Source organism: Nanorana parkeri, unplaced genomic scaffold (genome assembly GCF_000935625.1).
Source record: "Nanorana parkeri isolate BGI_ZX_2015 unplaced genomic scaffold, ASM93562v1 scaffold758, whole genome shotgun sequence".
Classification (NCBI taxonomy): Eukaryota; Metazoa; Chordata; class Amphibia; order Anura; family Dicroglossidae; genus Nanorana; species Nanorana parkeri.
The window spans coordinates 642,664-650,461 of NW_017307026.1; positions in this window are offsets into that span (position 1 = coordinate 642,664).

Below are 7,798 nucleotides of genomic sequence, written 5' to 3' on the forward strand. Positions count from 1 at the left end.
TCCCAGAAGCATAAACACAGGCATGTACAGTCCCCCGTGGCCGCGTGAATGAACCCTGGTGTTAGCGGGACCCTGCAACCATAAGTTTCCCTGTGCTTAAACTCTGAGTACACTCTGACTCTTTTCTCTCAACACAAGGCTGTTATACAATATACACTGATCAGCCATAACATTATGAACACCAGCTTAATATTGAGTAGGTCCCCCTTTTGCCGCCAAAACAACCTTGACCCACCGAGGCATTGACCCCTCTAGACCTCTGAAGGTATGCTGTGGTATCAGGCACCAAACAGTCAGTAGCAGATCCTTTAAGTCCTGTAAGTTGCGAGGTGGGGTCTCCATGGATCGGACTTGTTTTTCCAGCACATCCCATAGATGCTTAATTGGATTGAGATCTGGAGAATTTGGTGGCCAAGTCAACACCTCAAACTTATTGTTGTGTTCCTCAAACCGTTGAACTTGAACCATTTTTTGCAGTGTGGCAAGGCACATTATCCTGCTGAAAGGGCCACTGTCATCAGTGAATACAGTTCCCATGAAGGAGAGCACTTGGTCAGCAATAATGTTTAGGTAGGTGTTACTTGTCAAAGTAACATCCACATGAATGGTAGGACCCAAGGTTTTCCAGCAGAACATTGCTCAAAGCATCACACTGCTTCTGCTAGCTTGCCTTGTTCCAATAATGCATCCGGGTGCTATCTCTTCCCCAGGTAAGGGACACACATGCACCCGACCAGCCACATGATGTAAAAGAAAACATGATTCTTCAGACCAGGCAACTTTCTTCCATTGCTCCGTGGTCTAGTTCTGATGCTCATGTGCCCATTGTAGGCTCTTTTGGTGGTGGACACAGGTCAGCATGGGCACGCTCACCAGTCTGCGACTATGCAGCCCCATACGCAGCAAACTGCAATGTACTGTGTGTTCAGACACCTTTCTATCAGAACCAGCATTAACATTTTCAGCAATCTGAACTACAGTAGCTCCTCTATTCTATCAGACTACACGGGCCAGCCTTCACTCCCCATGTGCATTAGTGAGCCTTGGTCATCCATGACCCTGTCGCCGATCCACTGGTTCACCTTCCTTGGACCACTTTTGGTAAATCCTGACAACTGCAGACTGGGAACATCTCACAAGACCTGCTGTTTTGGAATTGTTCAGACCCAGTCGTTTAACCATCACAATTTGGCCCTTGTCAAAGTCACTCAAATCCTTACACTTGCCCATTTTTTCTGCTTCCAACACATCAACTCCAGGGACATGTTCACTTGCTGCCTAATTTATCCCATCTACTTCCAGGTGCCATTGTAACACAATAATCAATATTATTCCCTTTATCTCTCAGCGGTCATGTTATGGCTGATCGGTGTAGATTATCTGGAGCTGTCTGGCTATATCCAGGAACAGGATATGTTGCATACTTAGCTTTTTGCTGAGTTTACAGACTATGTGCGTGGACACAGGAATCCATATTTCAACAATGCAGTTCTCAGTGGGTGGAGCCTGATGGGGAAGCTGAATGACTAGTTCCCCATCAGGTCAGTCTCCCTTGTGGCTGACACCAGGCAGCTTTTTTTATATAGCAATAGCCAGCTTGCTATTGGCTTTGGAGTTTGCCCAATGCCTGCTGTCAATCAGCAGCAAAGCAGATCTGATGGGGAATAGACTCTAAGCATTTCCATCAGGCTCCAATCAGTTTGCATCACTGGTTAAGAATGCTGATGACTGGGTAGTTAACAGCGTCCTTAACAACCAGTGATGACAGTATCACTGTGGAAGTGGTACTTGCAGTGTCACCAAGGAGCTGATTGCATCTTTGTAGTCAGGTTTCTGGTGGTGTCACTGCAGAATGGGAAAGGGGACCTCAAATAAGAGGTCCAATGACATGGGATTGTAGCAACCCAGTTATATTGTGGCTTGGGCTTGTTATTCTTTGTTTTTTATTTCAGCGCTACTTTTATCCCTGGCTGTGAATTCTTGCCGGCTGAAACTCTTCTTCTTCCTTGCGAACCGGCGTCCGCCTGCTGCCTGGCGCTATTTGGGGAAACCACTGGTGTTGCGGTGCATGGCCCCCCTTATGGAAACAAAATAAAGCGACAAAAAATATTGTTTTACTAGAATTATTTCCGGTTGTAGTTGCGTTGGAAATTTGGGGTACTTTTTTAGCTAATAAGCGCATTTTAATTCATTCTGACAATAAGGGTGTCAAATTTGCGGTAAATTGTCTTTCTTCTAAGTCTCCTTTAGTGTTAAAATTGTTACGTCATTTTGTTTTTCAATGTCTTAGATTTATCCCTGGTAAGACAGATGCAGCGGTTCAGGGAACTTCTACCGGAAGCAGATTTGGAGGGTCATCCCTGCCCGGCTGATTTGTGGGAGCTGATTTAAACCTCGTTTCTGAAACCATCCGTAATTCAGTGGCCCCAAGGACTTGGGCCGCCTATTCTAACGCATGGTGTAAGTGGTCGTCTTTTGCAAAAGAGGCCGGTTTGCCTTGCATTGCTCCTTGTGAAGAATCTATCCTGGCTTTTATTACTTACTTTGTAAAGGGAAACAAACCTTCTTATAGTCACCTGGCTGAGACGTTGGCTGGTATTTAATTTTTCTTGTAGCTTCTTCGTCTGCCACCTTGCAATAGCTATTTTTCAGTCAACAGGTTTTTAAAAGGGTATAAAAAAATCGAATTTCTGCACGGATTCGAGGCGTCTGATTTCAAGTGACCTCCTTCGTCAGTTTTGCAGCATTACACCAATGGTTTGTTATTCTGATTATGAATCTATTCTTTTCAATACAGCTTTCAATTTAGCATTTTTCGCAGCTCTAAGAATTTCTGAGTTAGTACCAAATAATGTTAAGAGTGAGTCGGGGTTGTTATTTTCGGATGTCTCGCTTTGCGGACGCTATGTTAATATTACTATAGCAAAATCTAAAACAGATCAATTAGGTTTAGGTCATTTACACACGTTACATTCTAGTGGTGATAGTACTATTTGTCCAGTACAAAAGGTTAGAACTTACCTTTCTATGAGACCTAATTTTGATGGTATGTTTTTTATACATTGACATGGTTCTCCATTAACGAAATTCCAATTCAAAGCTATTCTTAAGCATTGTATATCTCATTTGTGCTTGGGTCGCTTCAAAATTACTTTACACTCGTTTCGTATTGGGGTGGCAATGGAAGCTGCAAAATTAGGTCTCGACGAATCAGTGATCAAAAGAATTGGTAGATGGGGCTCAGAAAGGTTTAAGATTTATGTACCACCTAATTTGTCTTTTTCATTTTAGGCCGAAAAGCTATAGTTTGGATCATCGTTCACTCATTTGTGTACCGGGCTCAATACAGAGCATCCCACCGTATTTACTCAGAAAACTTGCGCATGCCACCGGAAGATTTTTCTGTCTTCTGGAAGGGCGTTAGAGGTATGGTTTGGAATAATTTAATGTTTGTATTATTCGGTCTATTCAATTGATGGCCACATCCCGATGTCATTATTATACACCGTGGAGGAAATGATTATGGAAAATGCAAGACCCTAGATCTGTTATTTAAAATGAAAGACGATTTTGTTCCATTTAAAATGACTTTTCCTTACACATTCTTTGTATATTCAGAGATAGTACCTTACTTGGCGTGGCTGGATTCTCCAGTATCACGTCCTTTGGAAAAAATTCGGAAGCGTCTGAATAGGGCTATGCAAAAATGTATGCCTCTCATTCAGGCATGTAGATTTGGAGGGTGGACGTCAGGGTTTTTATCGCCAAGACGGGGTACACCTCTCTGACATTGCTATGGACATTTTTAATCTTGATTTTCAATGTTGCATTGAATTGGCCGTGACTGGTGGTGGTGCCCGGACTTGCAATGGTGCAAGTCAGGCTGGTGGGGACTAATTGACATTAAGTCATTGGATTCTGACTGGGCAGGTGGTTGGTTTTAAGTGTTATCAATTTGGTTTATTCAATTGATGGTTTTAAAGTGATTTATTTATATTATGTTATACCAATAAAATTTGCCGCGGCCATAATTTGCCAATACTTGGTTGTGTGTCTTTTATTTATTAATGTACATAGTAAAAAATGTTGCCTACAATCCCATGGGAAAGGGGACCTCAAATAAGAGGCCCAATGACATGGGATTGTGGCAACCCAGTTATATTGTGGCTTGGGCTGGTTTTTGTTTTTTATTTCAGTGCTACTAGCCCTTTAAATCGCCTCAGGCAGTGAATTTAGGCAGGAAAAATCGACGGATTCGAGAATGTTCTGGAACCTTCTGGAATTACCTTCCTCACCTCTATATAAAGAAGAGTTTTTCCCAGACTCAGCATTAGTTGTCCGGATCGCAGCACAGCAAGCCCCCTCCTTCCCTAGTCGTGGCTTTTTTTATGTGGTTTGTCACCTCAAATTTTGAGGGGGACTAATTGACATTGATTCTGCCCGAGTTGTAATGACTGGGCAGGTGGTTGGTTTTTAGTGTTATGAATTTGGTTTATTCAATTGATGGTTTTAAAGTCATTTACATTATGCTATACCAATAAAATTTGCCGCGGCCATAATTTGCCAATACTTGGTTGTGTGTCTTTTATTTATTAATGTACATAGTAAAAAATTTTGCCTACAATCCCATGGATTGTATCTTTCTAGATGTTTCTGACATCGTAACTATGGATATGATCTCTGCAGATGTGCTTTTTGCAGTACTGATTGTGTCTCTATGCAGCTGCTGGCAAATGTAGAGTCTTGGAGCATTTACCATGCAGGTTGATGAACTCTGTACTTTCAGAGATGTTATTTATTCCAAGAATTGTCTGCATGGGTAAATCTGTGTATGGGGATTGAAGCATTTGTCTCTAATCAATGTAGCCACACCTCTTTAAATTAACCACGCTTACTTTTTGCAACTGCCACATCATCACCCTGGTAAAGTTTCTTCCTAGGTTGATGTCTTTTGTATTGTGCAACTGTTGCTTATGTATGTATGGGCACTGTCCATGCACATTTATGTTTCTACATGCATGTGTTAGAACTGTGAAAAGAAGAGGAAAAGATTAAAAACAGATGTAATCTATAAATATTCCGCATTGCTTATTGTAAAATTCCACTCTAATGTGAACTTGTTTACTAAGCTTTTTCTGTAGTTGTCTGCAATGCAACAGCTTGCATTCAATTATATTAAAGAACCAGCGCTGTCCCTTAGGTATTTGCCACCTGAGGCCATGTTCTGTTGTTTGGGGGAAGAAGGGGGGGGGGGGGCAGACGCTGGTCTGTGCTGTCAGTGGCTCTTTTAAGCTAGGTGGGAAGCGCCACAAGTTGCTAATTGTGGGAAATGGGATTTGAAGCTATAGGAGGGACAGCATAGCAGAGAAACCTACATGACCTCTTAAAAAAAGAACTTCACAAAGGTTCAAAAGTTACATCTAAGGCCCTATTCACACTGTGTGATTCGCAAATCGCGTATTTGTCGCACGATATCGCGCAAATGCTTGCATTGAGCAAGCGAGAATCGCGGCAAAATCCGCTCCAAAAAGGGTCCTGCTGTAGCGACACACGACCCGCGACAGCAGGACCCTTTGCCCCATTGCAAAGCATTGAAGAGCGATATCGCGCGGTAAATAGCCGCAATATCGCGGGAATTACCACACGATAAATCGCTCAATGTAAACGGGGCCTAAAGGTGGGGGGTTAGGGAAATTCTGGCCCAACAACTGTGGTGAAACTGCAAATCTCATCATGCATCTGCCTGTGGGAGTAACACCTGTGGCTGTCAGAGTCTTGCAATGCCTAACTGGATTTGTAGTTGCATCACAGCTGGAGGGACGGAGTTTGCCTAGCCCTGATCTAAAGGCTCCGGTGTGGCAGTCAAAACAGGTCTCAAACCTTCATAAATTAATACAAAAACGTTTTACCTCTCTTGAGCCATCTAAATCATTTCTTTGTGTCTCACACGCTCCTCGTCCCAGACTGTGCAGCTCACAAAGGAAGGATTTTGCAGCATAGGCTGTTCTGCAAATTCTATAAGCAGTGGCCAGGGCTAGGTGTGGTCAGCTTGTGATAGACAAGCTACAGGCTTGTGAAACAGCCATGACAATGCTAATAGCCATGCCCCCTGAAACATCTTATGCCACTGGAGTTCAAGCAGCCACAGCTTACATGAGTGTGGCAACTCTGCTCTAAATTCAGTAGCAGTGCTGCAGCATCACAAGAAGCTGCCTGAGGTAGACTTCACTGACAGGATCAACAAGTATTTGTTAGACTTTACAGAGTAACTATGGGAAACCAGTAAGTGCAGATACATATACAATTAAGTGCTGCAGTACATATATGTATATTTTTTAGTGGGAGGCCATAGTTCTACTTAAAGTAGCAGTGTACAGGTGAGGTAAGCGTATGCTGCAAGTTATAATACCCTCTACGTTGTTCTCCAGTGGAAACACTGCTGTTAAATCTCTCCTTTCTGTGAGCATGGCTACTTAGCATTCTGTGAAGTTCTCCTTTAAGGCTAATGCACAATACATGGTTACCTGATGTTTAAATTAAGGATCGGTATTAGTGATTGGAAATAATTTTACAATGGTAAAACTCCTTCAGCCTTACAGTGTTGTACTAGTGCCTTTGCCACAACTGAACCCTCCCAAAAAAATAAATATACTACTACGGTAAAGATCTTGAGTGCCTCCATGTGCAGGACATGATGATTATCTGAGTCCAGGGAAGCCAGTGGCCTGATCATTACAAGCAGGTCCAATTTGCAGCATCACTGGTAACTGGCAGGCTGTTTCATGCAGTTATTAACCACCTGCTGTCCGGCCGTTGTAATTAAAACGGCCGGACAGCGGCTTCTTGAATGTGGGTGGGCGATTTTAAACGTCCCATCCCGCCCCGCACATGCACGCCGCCTAGCGGGAAATCAGCCTGCAATGTAAACAGCCAGCGATGGCTGTTTACATACAAGCTTTCGGGCGTCTGTAGAGACTTACTGTAGAGTAATATGCGTGCCGGCGATCCCAAGCTCCGCTGTGCCCGGTGTGAGCCCAGGACCAGCACAGCAGCTCTGTGGCCAGAGATCAAACGGAGATCAGTACACAAGCTCCGTTTTATCTCCTCCTCTTCGGAATGCAGGCAGTGATGTGCATTACATCACTTCCTTCATTCAGGGTCACTCTTAAAGACCCCTGGTGTCTCCATAAAGAGGACCTGTCACTGAAAATTGGCTATCACAAAGGGGGCTTGTTAGTCCACTATGTGATAGCAATAAAGTTAAGTGAAAAAAAAAAGTTTAAAATAATTAGTTACAAAACAAATATAACAAAATTAAACGTCACATATAAAAGGTAATAAAAAAAAAAATTTACATTTTTTTCTAAGTCCCCCGCCCCCCACATACACATGTAAACATGCGTCGAGTGCGCCTAAGTGCGTAAACGACGATTGCATCCATTACGCCGCACATGATATAGTAAACAAGGAACTTGTTTTTTTTTTTAAACACTCCATACTCCACAATTCCCTTTCTGATACCTCTCCTTCGATAACAGCCTATGCACACAAATGGGCCAGGCTGCTACGAGTGTCCCCAGAAGAGTCATTCGATCTGATGCTTCAGAGCTGATGTAGTGTATGTAAAGGCGTCCCCAGAGAGACGTCCCACTTAAAGTGATACACAGGGCATATTGCGCATTTAATTTCCACCCCCCATCCCATTCTCCGGAATGGTTGACCCACTGTCTTTTCCATCGCCCCGATTTAACCCACCTTTTCTGGCAATGCCCATTTATCCAAAAAGTTTGAGACGAAA